The sequence below is a fragment of the Dermochelys coriacea genome, chromosome 5, assembly GCF_009764565.3.
Source record: "Dermochelys coriacea isolate rDerCor1 chromosome 5, rDerCor1.pri.v4, whole genome shotgun sequence".
Lineage (NCBI taxonomy): Eukaryota > Metazoa > Chordata > Testudines > Dermochelyidae > Dermochelys > Dermochelys coriacea.
Window position 1 is genome coordinate 33,448,817 of NC_050072.1, and position 20,345 is coordinate 33,469,161.

The following is a 20,345-nucleotide window of genomic DNA, read 5'->3' on the forward strand; positions in this document are numbered from 1 at the left end:
GGTGATGGCTTATCTTAAGTGATCACTCTCCTTACAGTGTGTATGATAAACCCATTGTTTCATGTTCTCTGTGTGTGTATATAAATCTCTCCTCTGTTTTTTCCACCAAATGCATCCGATGAAGTGAGCTGTAGCTCACGAAAGCTTATGCTCTAATAAATTTGTTAGTCTCTAAGGTGCCACAAGTACTCCTTTTCTTTCTATCAGAGCTGTGATTTGGAAATGCAAAAATATGACACGATGTATAAGGACCAGAGCAAATCTTCCATCACTAATGTTCAAGTCTTCTCCCCTGTTGCTTTGCCTGTTACAGGTCATCTGCTGTCCAAGGTGACCTGCAAAGGTGATATGGGCGAAAACATTTAACTGCCAGTGTGTCAAGGTTTGTGGACCAGAGAAAGTTAAAATGTTGCACTGAATCAGTCTCAGAATGGCACAATGGAGACTTGATTCTACTCCCATTGAAGTAAATGGAAAAACTCCTATTGACTTAACTCGGAGTTGGAGCAAACCTTGGATGAACATAGGAACTGACATGCAGGATCAGACCCAAAGTCCATCTAGTCCAGTATCCTGCCTCTGATAGTGGCTAATACTAGATGCATCAGAGGAAATTGTAAGAACCACACAGCTATATGAATGTCCAGAACAAACACAATTTTTTTTGCAGATAATCCTGATGTCTCATTTGGGTCCCTTAGTGTGCAGTAATGGGTCATAGAAACTGATGTAAAATGGAATAATGGGATTTTTTTTAAAAGAATAAAATATATAAGTTTGCTCCCTTCTCTTTTTTAGGTAAAACTTAGTTTGACTCCTATTTTTTGTAGAAGATGAACGTTTGGCTTTTGTGACTGTTATGTCTGTTTTCAGAGTAAAGTTTTAAGATTCTATCATATACTTACTATAACTCAGTGGATCTTCCTTAGCATCTCTTCCCTGTTGCAGGGTATCACTGGCACTAGCTAAGGGTGAGAGACATGCGAAGTTAAGCAGACTTGTATGGTTCTGTTACTCTAAGGATACAAGAAGTGACACCCTGGATCAGACTGAAGATTCCAAAGTACATGAATTTCTATTTTATATAGCAAGTTTGATCTCTGGTGCTGATATTGCTTTTACAAAACTAAAAAGCTTTAAACAGAATGGTTCTTTTTTTTCTCTTAAACTACCATGGGACAGGTGCTGACAGCTGAAATATGTGGAGACTTGTGCAACAGTTTTGTCAAAGCCAAACAAATGTCTTGGATTCCCTTTTCAGATTTACTCCTTGGACTCATTTCTCCAATAGAACATGTTCTGACAGCCATTTTCTATATCCGTGTTGATTTGCTTTACAAAAATGCACCCAATGTGCTGTCTCTGGGCATATTTCAAAGCTTGCCAATCCCAGCCCTGCCCAGACCAGCTACAAGCTCACCAGCATGATCAGAGTCTCAGTTCAGTTGCAAAGAGAAACTGGGGAAACCAAACTTACAAAGACTGACTACGCGGATTAAAAGATTACTTAAATTAGTTTTCTTTTCATAAAATCATAGAATATCAGGGTTGGAAAGGACCTCAGGAGGTCATCTAGTCCAACCCCCTGCTCAAAGCAGGACCAATCCCCAACTAAATCATCCCAGCCAGGGCTTTGTCAAGCCTGACCTTAAAAACTTCTAAGGATGGAGATTCCACCACCTCCTTAAGTAATGCATTCCAGTGTTTCCCACTGGCTATAGCAAAACCATCCTTTGTTTGCTGTTTTCCTGGTTCTTGGATTCCCTGTTCATTAGGCCAGGGCACAGATAAATGCTCTGAGGAATGTGTTTTCATATGTGTTCAGGAGAACACTTACAATTTTTACCTGTTTGTAAATATCATTTGGCCTGCTACTGCAAACAGACTATGCTAGTGAATCTGCAGAGCTGAGCCAGAGACGAGAAGGACATGGATGTGGCAGGGTGGTGGTATGGGAGGTGGAGTATCAATAGTCAGGGACAGGGAAGGACGGGATGCCCTGTGAACTGGGGCGGACATGTACTGGAAATGGAGGAATAGAGGGCCATAATGCTGTGCTACCTGATGAGTTTTGGGAAGAAGGGCTATGGGAAAATGTGTGAAAGGGAGGATATGGAAGGGGAAGAATAGGGAACTGGAGTGAATATAATATAGAACTGGGAAAAGCAGACTCTTATCCATGGTAAATTTCAAAGGCATACAGTTTTCTAGATATAAAATATAAGGGCTTTAATGTCTCAGTGTTGATTAAATGCTCCTTCTCTCACCTCCACCATTTACTACCCCCATCTCACCTAGTTGTAATATACACATACACAAAAACACATGCATATGTGTGTATCTCCTGAGGGTTTGCTAAAGGCCTACTTTGATGAGCCTCAGGAGATCTGTCAGAGCAGTTTCCTGTATCCTGTATACATCAACCCACTTTAAACTTATAGTGCTCATCCACAAAACTGAGAAGTGCTCAAGTATGGGACTCTGAAACTGGTCATGTCCTGACTTTCTAGTGTGTGGATTTGTTCAGGTTTGGGGTTTTTTTTGTTTGTTTGTTTGGGGTTTTTGGTTTTGTTTTTTTTTTAAGTAGAACTTTTAGAAAGAAAACATTAGATTTTGGAGGGAGCTAGCTGCAATCCATTTTCAATCTGAATTCTTTGTTAATGCTTCTTGTTTGGGAATTAGCATTATTTAGTATCAAATTAACATTGCTTTCAAGAAAAGCAGATATTAAATCATTCTTCCTTTGGGGGAGGGAATCCTAAACTATGTGCCAGCAAGAGTTTCTCCCTCCACAGCCACTTTTGAGTCTTTTAACACCTAATGTCAACATGGGAGTTGTGGATGCTCATTTTCTGAATATCATGAGTCACTTATTTGAACATGAATTTAGTGTACATAAAGTAGGCATGTAAGTCTGAAAATGCTAATCTTTATTTATATGTTAGCCTGAGTGGCACTGACAATGTTCAAATCTCCAATTTATATTGAAAATGAAGCTTTGGAAATACTAAAAAGCAGCCTGTGGGATACTCCATTAATGAGGAGTGAGTCCAAGAGGGTTATAGGGACCAGTGCAATATCCAATTTTTTATATGATGTCCCAGTGTGGCAGAAATTTCCTTCCAAATTTTTTGAACAAGATATATTGCTATAGGGAGTAGAACTTGCTCTGTATTTACCAGGGACCAGCAGTCCAATGTGAGTCGAATGAGTGTAGACTGTCAAAGCTTTTCTTTTGCTCCAAGTGAATGTTAACAATACCAGTGCAGTCTTTCATATCTAGTATTAAATTCATTCAGAACACTACATTGTTGAACAAATTCTCCATTTTGAGAAATATGCACATATTGCTGTTGAATCAAAAGTTGATAGTAGCAGAATCAGCTCACATTGTTAAGAATTATTTTTTAAGGGTACTCATGTATTTTCTATGATTTGTGACTGAAAAAATGTTGCTACAATCTTGTCCCTGGTTTTACTTTTGAAAATACAGTAACCTTAAAGATGGTGGCCACAACACGTGTGGGAGAAGCTGCTGATCCCACAAAGCAAGATTTTACAGGATTTGTTGTTTTCACCACCTTTATAATGTGACACGGACAGACATTGCTCAACTGTTCATCCCATTAGAATAATTTAGACCATTTAAATGCAGCTACACAAGCTGTGCTGATATTGTTTTACAAGTCACTCCCTGCCTTATTTTTTTTAAAACAGTGAGAGTACACAGAAAGATGAATTAAGATAAACATTGAATCACTGGATCATTGAGGATGGTTTTATAAAATTGCTAGTTTGATTTATCAAACCAAAGCAAGCAATCCAAATGTTACAGACTAACTTGCTATTTATTGATTTAAGATGACATACTCCCATAGTGTGGTATAGTTAAGGCAGTCCCTGTAGAGCTACATAAAACAGCAGAACAGTGTGACTTCTCATTTTTCCCATCCCCAGAGAAGAACAGAATCATTAGCCAATAATAACATCAGAGAAAAACCTATTATAGGTGTCAAACCAACACGATGACATAAAAGTAAGAGTGAACAGAGACAGTGGCCCACAGGGGATGAAATAATACAGTTTTGTCTGCTGCATTTCAGCCTCTGAAGTAGAGTCCATTTCGGTTTATACGTTTCAGCAGCAACTGTCAAAAGTGCCAAAACACTCTTAAGTTTGGATTTCATAACAACTTTTCCCCCTTTGTAACTGATCTCAGTCATTAATATCTGAGGAATAAAAGGTGGTGAACAACAGCTACCGGCAAGTGTTAATTATGGAACAATTATCCCACAAGATCATTTGCTGCATAGTGTTGAAATAGGAATGATTATTAATACAAAATAGCTTTGTCCTTAGGAGTTGGTTGAGCATCAAATGCTTTAAGACATGAAATAATTAAACAAACTGATCTCTAGTGTCTGATTTAAGAAAGTGAGGAAAGAACTACGCCATGTGAATGACAGAGATAATTCTTTAAAGTTTTTTTCATCTCTTTAAGGCTAGATAAAACATTGGCAATATGAATCACTGTTACCTGTACTTCTTTCAGGAATCTTGACAGTAGGGTAAATATCTTTCCTAAAGGTAAAAAGGTTAAAGACATATAGACAGTCTTTCTGAGTCTGTGCAGGGACAAGTGGCTTCATATACAGATTCACCCCTCTCCCATGGAGATAGAGTGGGAGTAGCCGAGACTTTAGGATCATCTGAGCCATAAAGAGGATTCTCCATAAAATCTAGAGCTTGGCATATGGGGATAGGTAAGAAATGTCGCCTCCATCAGCCCTCAACCAGCCCATTGAAAAACAGTCACAGGAATGGAATGTAGTTTTATTAGCTTCTCTGAGAATCTCTCTCTGGATTGGGGGACCCTCCATTTATAAAGGTACAGTCTATTGGAACCATACTGTCAGGAAGCCTAGGCAGAGCCTTAGATCAGGTACCAATGCAAAGATCCTCTGCAAAGATATCCCTGGCCTCTGGCAGAATCCATAGCATCTGTATAGATTTTTTGGGATCTGTAGGATTTGGGAGGTGGAGGGAGCTGGGTACCTGGTGCTTCTGCAGAGCAAAAGTGACCCCTCCAAAGACAGAATTTGAAGGAAATTTCAAGGGCAATCTGACAAAATATTCTCCTCCTCTGCTCTAATACATGTAGGTCCCCTGGACCTAATCTCAACCCTTTTCCTAACCTAGACAAACCACATGTGACTAGAGGTATCAGAATCTGGTCCTTAATCTTAACTACAATTATGAATTTCCAGCCTCTCAAACTCAAAATTCTTTTAAATGATCTACAGCTTTCCCACAATGTATTTTATTTAATATTTATTTGCAGCCTTATCTGTGTCAAAATGCAGATTTTTGCTTGTGATTATCTGTTGAAGTAAGAATATAGCCTTCCAGCACATTGGTGTGGTTTTTTGTGGGCTCCTCACAAACAGCTCCTTGCAGGTCAGGCATCTGTCTTATAAATATTTTGTAATATTTCCTTCAATAAGAGTATGATGGAGTTTGAGCTGCTCTGTAATAACTTATGAATACTGTGTGTTGACCTGGTTATTGGGGTGTTTACTGTATTAATATATTGGTTTAATTCAATAGGGAAAACAGTCACTAAGGGGAAAAAAGGCTTAAGATACACCACTTCCCCACAAACACTTGAGGGTTGTTAAAAGATAGTGCCAGGACAGGAAAACCTGAGATCAAAAGACCAATAGTGGGTTTTTAAAAAGGGACTCTCAAGCATGGGTGGGGGAGAGTTATTCCGGGGAACAAAGCTGACATACAGTATGTGCTGGGCTGTCTGAAGATGTTAGCTAGCCTTAGTGTCTTACCATCAAGGGATGGTAAGTCTATTAGTAAGATAACTGTGCATGTAGCCTGTTAGTTGTATTTAAAGTCCCTTTTCTATAAATACTTTGTCCTTACTGTTAAAATAAACAATACTTTGGCTTAAGAAAGCTGTCCAGTCATTGTAAATGCCACTGGTTACAGAATCCTGAAGAGAAGAACCACAGGAATCCAAACCTAGTTAGACTTGCTGGGTAAGCATGGTTGATACACAGATACTGTAGCTCAGGGCCTGGTGTAGGAGCAGGGGAATTGTGGAATTCCACCATGGGATAGGTAAAGGCGCAAATCCTGAGAGTGGAAGGGGTGCACTCAGAGAGATCAGAGGGGGACAGAGACATAGTAGCCCTGCAACTGTGATGAGGGGCACTAAATTATTCCCTTATTTGTTCTTTTGTGAAGTAAAGCATTTTGATCTAATTCCAAGAATTTTTTTTTTAAAAAAAAGTCTTCATTGTATGGCAAATCAACTTTGCAAGTCAAGTCACTGTTTTTTGTTGTATTTTTTTACATTGAACGCTGCTTTAAAGTGTACACGTTAATGTTGGGACCCAAGAAATCTGAACCTGTAGAAAACTACCGTGTTAGTACTCTAATCACAATGTACTTTAAAGGACACTGCTGCTTGACAGCAAATACAGTACTTTTAGTGAGAAAGAAAAGAACATCCCAATTAAATCAAATTCTTCTCAGTCCTTGTAGTAGAAATTCTTTACCTATTATACCTGCTTATACTGCAGGAAGAGTTTTCTAAAAAAAAAATTGTTAGCAAGCTAAATTCATACAGAACTATTGAGGCAAATTCCTAAACAAGGGGAGGATCAGGAAGTTGATGAGCAAACCTAAAAGGTTAAGAGTTAAGATATCCAGTAAGATCTTACAGTTTGGATCAGTTAAGGTACCCAGACATTTAGACGGTTACGCAGAAAGTTCTCTCATACATATACCCCTCTCCTATTCTGAACTTTGCTCTCTGTATACCCTGACACCTCTTATGGCTTGTCCACATGGGGCATCAATGGACACTAGAGGGGTGTGATTTATAAAGCTCACCAATGTTTTTTATGATGCGGTAACCAGTCTATAAAGACCCTTCTGGCATGAACTAAAAGTTCCCTAGTTCTCATTAACATAGCATTAGGTTTAAGTTAAGGTTTAACTTTTAGTTCATGCCAGAAGGGTCTACATAGTATAGTTAGGATGAAACACATTGGTGCACTTTAGAAATCACTCCTCTCTAGTGCACATTGCTGCATCATGTAAACAAGCCCTCAGGAAGGTTAGCAGGTATATTTGACTTTATATCAGTGGAATATTGACAAAGCAGAGCTCTACCCTGCCTCCTCACCACCTTTTACTATGCCAGGTGCAGTGGAGGTGAGGGGCACAAGTGCAGGATCTGGCTACAGCAGAGATATGCCTGTAGAATTCCCCCATGCCAGTGGAATTCTCTAATGGGCATTTATGGCTGGGTTACACTACCTTTGTGTCAGCTAAAGAATCTAACCCATCACTGGGTCCAGAAATCCCATAAGAAGGTAATTTCTTCATAACTTGGCATTTTTCCTGTTAATAATTACTTTTATTGTTATCAGTGCAAATACAGCTGAAGAGACAAAATAAAACACAATTATTTCAGCATTTTTGCTTCCAACACCAGCCAGAATCAAGAAGTACAGATGCCAACAGAATAAAAGTCTATCAAGAAAATAGTCACCCAAACATTTCTTAGGTTATTACCCCATCCTGTAAGGTTTTTCCTGTGTCTAGAACAGGAGGTGAAACAATGCAGGATCGCAATCCTGCAACGTGCTCGATGCAGGCAGATCCTGGCAGTTATATAGAGCTCCATTGATGTCAGTGGGACTCTTCACAGGTACAGGGGTCTGCCTACAACAGAGCAGCTTTCAGTACTAGGGCCCTGGATGTTCCTCAAACAAGAAGTCCTTCAATATTAGCAGGAGTTACTGGTGAGAAATGAACTAATATTGGTCTGAAGAAACCATTTTATTTTTACTTTCATGAGCTATTGCATTGCCATCTTAGTCCTGTAAGAACCTTACTAAGGGACTCTGATCTAGCTGTCTCTTTGAAAACTGCCTGGTGTATTCAGACAGGAAGAAACTGCAGACTTGCTCTGCTTGCTTAAGATATTGCAACATGATACTGTTTCAGCCAACTTTGTCCTCATTAGCACAGCTCCAGTCTGAAAGCTAAACAAATGGTATGATAAGAATTATCTCAGTGTGTCTCCTATCTACTGTGAAACCTGTACAAGGGACCACCCTCACTGGGCAATCTTGGGACTTGACTGGATGCCCAATGTCTTCAAGCAGGGGGGAGGGAGCTGGTTGAAAAGGCCCTCAGTTTCTTAAATGGATGCTGTTCACTTGAGGGTTATAGTCCATGGAACTGTTCTATATGAAGTTAGGCACATGACAAATTGGGATCTTAGAGACTGCTTCCTAATTATCCTCAGACACATTCAAATCACTTCTGCTTTCCTTTATTATAAGATCATCTCTATTATCAATCAATTTTTTTCAGTCTCTTGAGTGGATGTGCAAGGGGAGTCTCAGTGCATTTCTTTAATGTTTCATGTATTTATGTCTTCATTTATAAAATGCGTTTATGTTGCAGCACTTCGGCACATGTATATCAAGTAAAAAGAGCCTCCAGCCCTATTGAAAATCCCTATATAATTCAACAGAAATCAGATAATCATTTCTATAGGTGTTTTGAACTCAGTTATAGAATGTAATAGAGAATTACAGAATTCTTCTAACAGATATTTCAAAGAGCCTATAGAAAGGTTTGAAAGAAAATTTCCTGTTCAGTTCTATAGATTTTTATAGTAACTTCTATATAACCTGATTACATCTCCATTGAACTCTATAGGTCTCATCCCTATACAATTTTATAGGATTTTACCATGAGGAAATTAAAATATATTTAAACTGACTAATGGTCAAGTCAAAAGACAGCTTCAGCACAGGAAATCTAGCTTCCTTTGCAAATCCCTCTTCTCAGTCCGTATCCTGGTTAGACAGATAGGGTATGAACATTCATGCATTTTAGTTCCCTGTATATAATCGATAAAATAAATTACAAATAATTGATTATATTACAATGGACTGATATGATTTGAAATTCTTGAAACAACCTTGCACCAAATGACATGGTGAGATAACCTTAAGAATAGACCTGTTACCAGGAATCACTGTAGAACTTCTATGAGAACTGATTGTACTTCTTCTAGCTGTGTAATAGGTTACTTCAGAAATGTCTGGACAATGAAGAACAAAACAAAAATTGCTTTGCTTTCCATTTTCCAGCCATTTCTGAGCCAGCCTATTTCAGGCTTAGATTTATTTTTATGTAGCAAATAATTAAACCTTTACCTACAATTTTGACAGAATACTTCAAACATCTTAGAGTGGCACCAGACTTGGGTGATTTGTGCTGATGATAATATTTGACATCTCTTTATCTAGCTGATCGAAGCCTGTTATCTTACACACAACACAATCCACGGGAATAGTCTGAGTTTATTGTAACTTGGATGACAGATTATAAAAGTGAAACACTTTGACAAATAGGAAAGCAATATCTGAATTCAATTCAGAGACCATTCACAAATGAAAGCATCCACAGAAGAAGAATTCTTTTGATCTTGTTACCAGATGATATTGATACATAATACAAACATGACAGATATCTCAGTGTAACAGTGAATAATAAATTATTATAATAATACTTTGCATTTCAGATCACCATCCATAAGAGAATCTCTAAGCACTTTAACAGTATTGATGAATTAAATCTCACAACATTCTGAGAGTCAGGTATGATCTTCCTTTTATAAATAGTGAAACTGAATCACAGAACTTTGATCTTTTAATGACACAAAGCATTAAGACTGAGCTTCAGGTAAGTGAAATTAAATTATTTTGGCCTAGTTAACCTGGATTTAATCTGTTTTTGTTATCTGCTCAGTATACCACAAGATGTGTCTTTATGTCTGTTTGATCACTCTTTGACCAATGGAATTGTTGGGAATTAATGAATATAGGGGAATTTGGCATTTTTGTTTGATGTTTTAGGGGTTTTTTCGTGTTCTTTTTTTCTGATGAATACTGGATGAATGGATAATTTTGCATGTTGCTCTCTGAAAGTGAGTGGGTGCAGGGACATTTAAAACATATGGTTCTTTTTCAATATCTGTCCCAGAAAAAGGTGGACATTTTATTTTTGCAAGTGGCACACACAGATGAAGGCAACCAAGCTGATTGGCTTGCTCATTAGAGAGGGGAGGTTTTTCTGAGTTATGTGTCCAAGTGCAGGGGTTGTCATTCTCTTTACGGACAGGGTTGAGCCTGATTTGATGGTTGTGCAGGATGTTGTTCCAGAATGTTCATTTATGGTTTGAGCTACCTTTGAGCAATATCATCCTATTTTTTTAATGTCTATGCTTCTACTGTAGAAAGAGACATGGTGTGGTTTTTTCAGAGCTTGGGAGCAATTCTGACAAATTGTTTGACAAATGATATAGGTAATTTTGTGGGGAAAATGTAATTGTACTCTTCATAAGAGACTGGATAGAACCATTTGGAACCTCACCCATTATCTGCTCAGCAAACTGGCAATTCTTTTATAGACTTCTGCCCTGGTTTATCCATGGCGACATTTTCACCCTTATGTGCAGCAGTATACCTTTCTGGATGCTAGTGCCAGCTCTTTCTTTACGGTCTGTCTGCACCGTTTTATGTTTTTACTCATAATTTGTCTCATTTGCTTTCTAGTTCTATTGTCCCTACTGGGATTTAGGATCATGGTTTGGTTTTATTTGTGTTGTCTCTTCCTTCTGTTCAAGACCTTGTCTATACTGACCTTTTAACAGTTGCCTTTTACAAGATGTTCACTTTGGGGACTCTTTCATTTATTTTTGGGGAGTCTACGTTACCTCAAAGGATGTTTTCTTCTCCTTGAGGCAATGGTTGGAGGTTGGTAAAGTTAATATTGAATGTTTTTGTGAGCAATACACACAGCAGACAGCCTGGGGCCTTCACTGGAGTATGAAGGAGTTAGAGTTGGGGATTGTGGAACTTGAAAAAGCCTTTCATGTTTTGTTTCTAGAAGTCCTGTCTATTCGCTTATGGCAGCAGACGTAACATAAGTGGTTCATTTTATTGATCGTGCTAATTTTACATGGGATTCAGTAGATACCTTGGTTTGGTTTTAGATACCAAGTTTGGTTTTAATTCCATTTGTTGGGTTTCTCGGTTTTTATCGGAAGTGAAATCAGTCCTTCCTAGGGACAGTATTGCCAGGCTAGTCAGTTGCCTCTTTGAGAAAGCCATTCCTGATTATACTCATGTTTCTATGTTGTTGCCCATTGCTCCTGCTGTGGGTTGGTATGATGACAAGCCTGGCAGCTTGCTCGCCTTCAATGGGTCTTTTGAATTTACTTTTAATAGCTTAGGCCATAAGTCATTGTACATGCTTGTGGTAAATATTTATCGTTATCAAACACTTGTTGATTATCCTGATACGGTACAGAGAAGACAGCTTTTGAGAGACTCCAGCCTGGTGAACTATATACACATCTCTGACTGTGAAAAGAATGGATGATCTCCAATGGAGAATTCTTTATGAGGCTATTGCCACAAATATGTTTGTGCATCATTTGACTCTGGAGGTGTTGTTTTTCTGACATGGAGAAAACTCATTTTCAGGTTGTTGTTCCAGGTTACAGACATTATTTGTTTTACTTCAGGGTATTTTTCATTTATTGTCCCTTGATTTTTCTTCTACTTTATTATTTTTCCTGTTAAGTATAGGTTCATAAATAGATCTGCGGTAACTTTCACAAACTTTATTTTGGTTTCATGCCTTTGGGGATGATGAACCAGAAGGAAATGATCCAAGTGTCTGGAACTTAACAACTTGGGGAGGATGGATTTGGGGAGACTCGGGACTGGATGGGCTATTGGTGTCATCCAGCAATAAGTATTTAGTTTGATGAGAGCCAGGGTAAGACCTTATGCTTGTGGACAGCCTGGTGATGTCAAGAAACTGAACCCTAGCTGCACAGCATAAAGCCCCCAAGATTACATATGGTGACAGAACCCCTTAGTGGCCTGGGTGGTCCCCAAAAATGTCATAAAGGCCTCTGATTTTTGTATGATTGATTTTTTTCTTATCTTTTTTTCTTCCTTTAAAGAAAATTGGTTTTATTTTTTGTATACTCCAATAAATATCAGGTGATGAGAGTATTGACTAGAACAGATGCATAAAATGAATGGGAACATCTTTAAAAGAATAGGATCATAAAAATATACTTCTGGAATATAATTGTCCTCTGCTATATAGGAAGTCACACTAGATTATTATAATGGTCCTTTCTGGCCTTAGAATCTATGAATCCTTTATAAACTTGTTAGGAAGTTTAATTATTCCCTTGATCTTATGGAATAGTGCAAGTATTTGGAAATTCAGGTAAGCAATCATACATAAACAAATCACAGTGATTCTTTGAGCGAAAAGAAAAATGACAGCACCTGATCACTCCAGTAATACTGGAACTCTGATGACATTTGATAAAACCTTTATTCCATTCAAATCAATTGTAAGCACTTAAAATATTGAAATTATTTGAATGCATTTTTTAATTTAATCAGCTTGAATGTATATTCAGGTCCAATGAATGATTTCAGTGCTCCTGAAAGGAAAAGATTAACGTCTAAACAGAATCTGTGGAGGGAAAGGGAGCAGGCTTATGTCAAGCTTTGCTGTTACATTTTAGTTTTCATCTGAAAGGGCCACCCTGGCAGTAAACTGAACAATGCATTCTGTATGGTTATTAAATCCAATGGACAACAAAATAATAGAGCTGTGGATTTCACGTAGGACCTTCCTTGGCTTATTAAGACTTGGGGTTCTCTTTTGGAAATGCAAGCAAGTTGTATTTTTCTGACAATACCTGCAGTAGGTCCACAGATTTTGATAAAGGAAATTTCACCAACATCAAGTCATAATGATTTTGATTTAAAAAAAACAATTTTTATTCTTAAGAAGAATGTATACAGGCTAAATGCTGAGAACTGAATGCCCAGAATGTAAAAATCTATATTTAAACATTGATATATTTGGATAGCCTCTAAAGCAGGGGTGGGCAAACTTTTTTGGCCAGAGGGCCACACTGGGGTTGCAAAACTGTATGGAGGATGGGGTAGGGAAGGCTTTGCCTCTCCAAACAGCCTGGCCCCTGCCCCCTTCTCGCCCCCTGACGCTCCCCAGAACCTCCGCCCCATTCAACAGCCCCCTGCTCCCAGTCCCCTAACTGCCCCCTGGGACCCTCCGCCTCTTATCCAACCCTCCGGCCTCCTTACCATGCCCCTCAGAGCAGCATGTCTGGCAGCCACACCATCCGGCTGGACCCAGACATGCTACCGCGCTGCTTGGCAGGAGCTCGCAGCCCTGCCACCCAGAGTGCTGCCCGCGCAGCAGTGTTGCTGTGGGGGAGGGGGGCTAGCCTCCCCAGCCGGGAACTCAAGGGCCTGGCAGGACGGTCCCGCGGGCCGGATGTGGCCTGAGGGCCATAGTTTGCCCACCTCTCTTCTAAAGAAAGTAGATTTGGCAGCCCACATTGTGATATTTAAATACGTAAAAAATAAGACAAGCAGAGTAACAAAAATAAAAACCCCAGTATTAAACAAAATATGACTTATGTAAGGCAAGAATAAGTTGTTAGATGTAGTCATTTGGAAGAGGCAGAACAGAGCTACACTGCCCCAGAAGTAGTCAATGGCAAGGAATTGTGACTCAAGATTCATAATCTCTTCTCTTCTTTCCTCTCCTCTTGCTCCTGCTGTTGTCTCAGCTCCATTTCATTTAAGGCTCCTCCCACTCACTGCCCTCTCTCCACCCACTTGCTTGGGGTAAAATAGGGCTGTGCAGAGCCTGTTTTCCCTCCGATGCCTCGAGTGATGATCCAGAGAGGCTGGGCAGGGAGAGGGGCCATAGAAAGCAGGGACTGTCTTAGTCCTCCTCACACACAGCCATGTAATGACGGGCCACAATTTAAACTTTAACAAAAGCCATTGTTTGGGCAAGTAGTTAAGTAGCATAACACATTCTTAATATATTGTTTATTGTGTAATAAAAATATACATATTTTGCTCCCCATTACATCATTTTCAAACAAAAGCCGTGAAATAGCTTGTGAAGGTAATCGGCTCTTCTTTGGATGAGGAATCTTCCTTCTTGTATTTTGTTTAGGATAATATACATTATCCTGATCCCGAACACTTCTTTTTTTCACAATATGTAGTGATTCTATCATGAGATACTAAAGAACCTTAGAAAGAGCTGTAGAATTAGAAGCAGTAGAACAGATATCACTCATTTTTACAAAATTATTTCTTCCTAGGACCCAATCTTGAAGTCCTTAATCAAAATTCCCTCGAAGATTAACCCCTTACGAGTTCTGCTAAATTGGCTGTGCAATTAATTTTATAATCCAGGAAAAAATCCAGCAGACAGGGAGGTGAAATGTTGCTAACTGTCAATGCAAACTAAACAGTCAATGAAATATTAGTGGAAAACAAACGTTCTTCAGCTTTAACCATGCAAACAGCAGGCAGTTCAGCAACCACAAGGGCAACTCTGATAATGACAAAACAACAGAGTCAATTGTTCCCAACAGTACTAAAGCTTCAAAGTTTACAGATAACATAATCGCTACCATTCATAAGGCAATGTTGACTTCTTCTGACTTGTGTTTAAATCTTATCTTATAAAATGTATAATTTTTCAATAGTGTAATCACACCTACTTCAAAAGCTTCCTATCTCTTATTAAATCCTTTTCTGTTGCAATAGAATGGAATAATACCCTATCAACAACTATTGAAAAGTTAACAAAACAAACTTTTTGGACTGATAAAGGGTGGTCATTGTAAAATGGTGTGTGCTGTGTACATTAAATTAAGTCGAGATATACAGTATATAGTGACCGTATATAAAATATTACACAAACAGGATGTGCTAGTGTATTTGCCAACCTGTTCCTTGTCAAATAAATCTCTATTCCTTATCATTGAGTTTTACACATTCCTTCTGCATGAGTCAGGGCTCTATATTTTATTGATATGTGCTGGATCTGATATACCTGCCATGGATTCCACAGGTCCTGAAGGATATCTGCATTTGTGACTCTTCCCTAATATGTCTCACACTTCTTTTTGTCACTTCCAAAATGTACTAGTTTGAAATGAAAATGTAAGATAACATCAGAATTTTTAAACTGTAGATTTAAAAATATTTAGAGTTTGATCTAATTTCCAGGAAAGTCAATAGAAGGATTTCTCTGAGGTCAATAGGTCTTGGATCCATCCCTCAATCATTAAAATTTCTTATCATAGAATCATAGGATATCAGGGTTGGAAGAGATCTCAGGAGGTCATCTAATCCGACCCCCTGCTCCAAGCAGGACCAATCCCCAACTAAATCATCCCAGCCAGGGCTTTGTCAAGCCTGATCTTGAAAACCTCTAAAGAAGGAGATTCCACCACCTCCCTAGGTAACCCATTTCAGTGCTTCACCACCCTCCTAGTGAAAAAGTTTTTCCTAATATCCAACCTAAACCTCCCCCACTGCAGTTTGAGACCATTACTCCTTGTTCTGTCATCTGGTACCACTGAGAACAGCCTAGATCCATCTTCTTTGGAACCCCCCTTCAGGTAGTTGAAAGCAGCTATCAAATCCCCCCTCATTCTTCTCTTCCGCAGACTAAACAATCCCTGTTCCCTCAGCCTCTCCTCATAAGTCATGTGCTCCAGCCCCCTAATTATTTTTTTTGTCTTCTGCTGGACTCTTTCCAATTTTTCCACATCCTTCTTGTAATGCGGGGCCAAAACTGGACACGGTACTCCAGATGAGGCCTCACCAATGTCGAATAGAGGGGAATGATCACGCCCCTTAATCTGCTGGCAATGCTTATACAGATTGTAAATATTCTCTTACTGATATTTCTCTAAAACCTGATCATAGTGTATCTTGCACTAAGAGAAAGACACTTCTTGCCTTAAAGAGCTTACAATCTAAAAGGGCAAACAGATGAAGTGGGGCAGGGACAAAGATGCAACAGACAAACCAAAATGGTCAAGGAGATAATTGACGATGGGTGTCCATCTTGACAGCACTATGTTTATTTTTAAATAAATAGTATATGTAAATTATCCCTGGTTCCAGTTACCCTCTACTGAACGTAATCATAATCAGCATGCTAATTTCCTGCATGACAGAAGTGAATCTTAAGGGATAGGGAATGTTAAGGAGAGGAGACAGGAACTTTGAAAGACTCCCATTGACTTCTACAATCCAGATCCAAGCTTAGTTAAGGAAAGGTGTTCCATGGCTAAGGAGCAACAAGGAAGAAAGCACAAAGACAGTGGGCACTGGAGAAGTAAGCATACCTGGAAAATCACTGTGGGAGCCTGACAGAAGCTCACAAATAACTATTCAATTATTCAATCACCCTATACCAAAAACTCACTGACCGCTATGCTTACCTTCATGCCTCCAGCTTCCATACTGGACACACCACATGTCTACAGCCAAGCGCTGAGGTACAACCACATTTGCTCCAACCCCTCAGACAGAGACCAACACCTACAAGATCTTCACCAAGCATTCTCAAAACTATGATAAACGCACGAGGAAAAAAGGAATCAGATCAACAGAACCAGACGTGTAGCCAGAAGCCTCCTGCTGTGAGACAAGCCCAAGAAAGAAACCAACAGAACTCCACTAGCCATCACATACAGTCCTCAGCTAAAACCTCTCCAACGCATCATCAATGATCTACAACCCATGCAGGACAATGATCCCTCACTTTCACAGGCCTTGGGAGGCAGGCCAGTCCTCACCCACAGACAACCTGCCAACCTGAAGCATATTCTCACCAGCAATGACACACTGCACCATAGTAACTCTAACTCAGGAACCAATCCATGCAACAAACCTCGATGCCAACTCTGCCCACATATCTATACCAGTGACACCATCACAGGATCTACCCAGATCAGCCACACCATCACCGGTTCATTTACTTGCACGTCCACCAATGTAATATATGCTATCATGTGCCAGCAATGCCCCTCTGCTATGTACATAGGCCAAACTGGACAGTTCCTACATAAAAGGATAAATGGACACAAATCAGATATTAGGAATGGTAATATACAAAGACCTGTAGGAGAACATTTCAATCTCCCTGGACACACAATAGCAGATTTAAAGGTAGCCATCCTGCAGCAAAAAAACTTCAGGACCAGACTTCAAAGAGAAACTGCTGAGCTTTAGTTCATTTGCAAATTTGACAGCATCAGCTCAGAATTAAACAAAGCCTGTGAATGGCTAGCCAACTACAAAAGCAATTTCTCCTCCCTTGGTGTTCACACCTCAACTGCTAGAAGAGGGCCTCATCCTCCCTGATTGAACTAACCTCGTTATACCTAGCCTGATTCTTGCTTGCATATTTATACCTGCCTCTGGAAATTTCCACTACATGCATCTGAAGAAGCGGGTATTCACCCACGAAAGCTCATGCTCCAATACGTCTGTTAGTCTATAAGGTGCCACAGGACTCTTTGCCGCTATTCAATCATTGTGCTGGCATGAATCTATGCCACTGAGGCTGTCCAGGTACAGACTATGTTAACCACGCACTTGGTTTCACTCACTCTTCTTTCAGTGGGATTTCAACTGCCTGGATTACAGCCTTCAAAAGTGGGACCAGATCTCAAAACTGTTCAAAATTTGTTTTGTGCTCACCCCTGGAGGAAGAGTCCATACATAATGACTGATTCAGCACAGTAGTGCTGTGGTCACTGGTCCTCTCTTCCTTTGTCAAATTTTAATTGAAAACAGAATTTAAAAAAAGAAGAAAGAAGAAACATAAAAGGAATGGGAAGGGTGGTCTAGGCTGATGAATCATGCGCTCCACAAGTAAAGATGCCGAGTCCTCTTTTTCTGAAGGAGGCCCTTTAAAATCAGGCTGTATGTCCATATGAGTTGAAAAATGACTGTCTAAACACCAAGTAGGTCAGTCTAAACTACTGAATGTGGGTTGTTTCTAAGGCCACAATGAGTGAGGCGCCACACTTGTGCAGGGGCCTGTTTATGGAATTAGATTGCAGAACTAGGCGCTGAATGACTTGAATTACTCTCCCAACTGCTAGTGTGGCTGTAAAGTTGATTAAAGCAGTTTCTGAGTTGGCAGCTTAGCTTTGTTCTCACGCCAGTCAATGATAAGTAAAAGCCCATGTACATTTTAACTGGGGTAGGAAAATGGGGTGATGTGCACATATTCCCACAGTATGATGTGCACATATTCCCTCTGCCAGTTCAGCCCTGTGTCACAATAAGGCAACATCCATTCTTATTTAGCAGTTACTTCTACCTTCATAACAACAGTAATGAGACTGGATGAGCTGTAGTAGGTATAGTATTTCATGTGGGTGCTAGGTGGTCTACACAAGCTTTGTAACTCATGATATTGTGCTAAGATCCAGCTGTTTCCTAGAGCTAGCTTCATGACTAGAAATACCTTTCCCATCCACACCCAGTGCTGAGATAAGCCCTCAAGCAAGATGTGATACTGGGTTTCAATCTCATTTCCAACTCTCTGAAAGCTCTTTGTGCATAGAGACTAAGTGAATTTCAATTCAAAGCAAACTTAATGCTGGACTCAAGCTCACCTTTTTGGTGTAGTGTATTTGGGGCTTAATTGCCCTTACAGTGGAATTCACATTGCAAGCAGAAGGTCATCTAAAAGGTCGGAATATCTGTGAGTGACATGATGGAGTGGAAATGTAGAGGTTTATTTTCTGAAAGAGGCTTGAAATATAGTACTCAATTCTATAATTCAAAATCTTGAAAGCAGCATGTATTTCTTACTGTATTGCATAAAGTATATTCAGGTGGACACAATTTTTCAATCTTGCAAATACCACACTGTATCCCTTAAACAGGAATTAGAATAACAAAATAGCACATTCCATTATTATTTATACATGCAGTACAACTGAAAACTTAACTTTTATTTTTAATATTTATATATAAAATATGTGTAAACATAAATAAATACAAATTAATAATATATTTATTTTTAATATTTATATATATATTTTTCTAAGGGGGGAAAAATGAAAGATTGAATGCAGATTGGTCTTGAATCTGAGTTAACATGATGTTGTGACATGCCAAAAGATTTGTTGAGGTAATGCACTCAGTGTGGTGTTGAATGATTGTTCAGAGTCCATTTGGAAAACTTACTTATCAAGATCACTTAATGTAGATATATGAACCAATAGCTGTTTATCACTTCAACAGATGTTCTCCCCGATTTCTTCATATTCAGACATTCATACTACAAGCTGTGGCTGACAGAGGTTTTACAGATGATGTAATATATGAATATGAATCAAAAAAGCTGAGATCACTCATTTATTGATTTGACTTTTTGTACTGAAGTTATTTGGCTGATGGATGATGTTAGGTGTATAAAGTAATGAAAATATAGGACTGAAGACTATCTCAGGCTTGTGTTAATGGTTTATCAAGATGGATGGGATGGATTCATTCTTGTCTGGGGCAGATTTTCTTTATACATTACTAACACTTGCAAATATTCCACCCACTTTAGGATTTGTGAAACCTGAAAGATAAGCGTAGCAAGGCATTATTGTTTTTTATGAGTATGATTACTTAGTATATTTTTTCTTAATACATCTCTTTACCACTGACATCTGTGAGTATTACTGGATTCTGTAACTCTGACTTCTACATCTCTCATCATAGCCTCCACCTTCCTTGCTCACTATATGTTCCTCCCAATCCTCCACGCTAGTATTTCTCAACCTTTTTGATACCAGGGACCAGCTTGCCACCTTCCTAAACTGTATCAGTGAGATTTCAGGGTCTGGCACCAGTCCATGGACTCGTCATTGAGAAACACTGCTCTATGCTAACCGTCTGCACGTGGAGAAGCCTTCCATTTTTTTTGTGCACTGAGTTGTTTAAAATTCCTCCTTAAACTCTATTTCATCTGGAATTTTTTCCATTAATTAACTCCTCATAAGCACTGTCTGCACCTTTTTTCACTTCAACTTCATACCTATGACATAGACATTGTGTGCTATATTGTACATGTATGCAAAGCACTGTATATGCAAAACTCTTACTTCGCACTATAATCAATATAGTTAATAGAGAGTTAGAAACTTTATATTCAGTTTGGTCTAAAGCAGTGGTTCTCAAAGCCAGTCCGCTACTTGTTCAGGGAAAGCCCCTGGCGGGCCGGACTGGTTTGTTTACCTGCTGTTTCCGCAGCTCCCACTGACCACGGTTCACCATTCCAGGCCAATGGGGGCTGCGGGAAGGGTGGCCAGCACCTCCCTTGGCACATGCCACTTCCCACAGCCC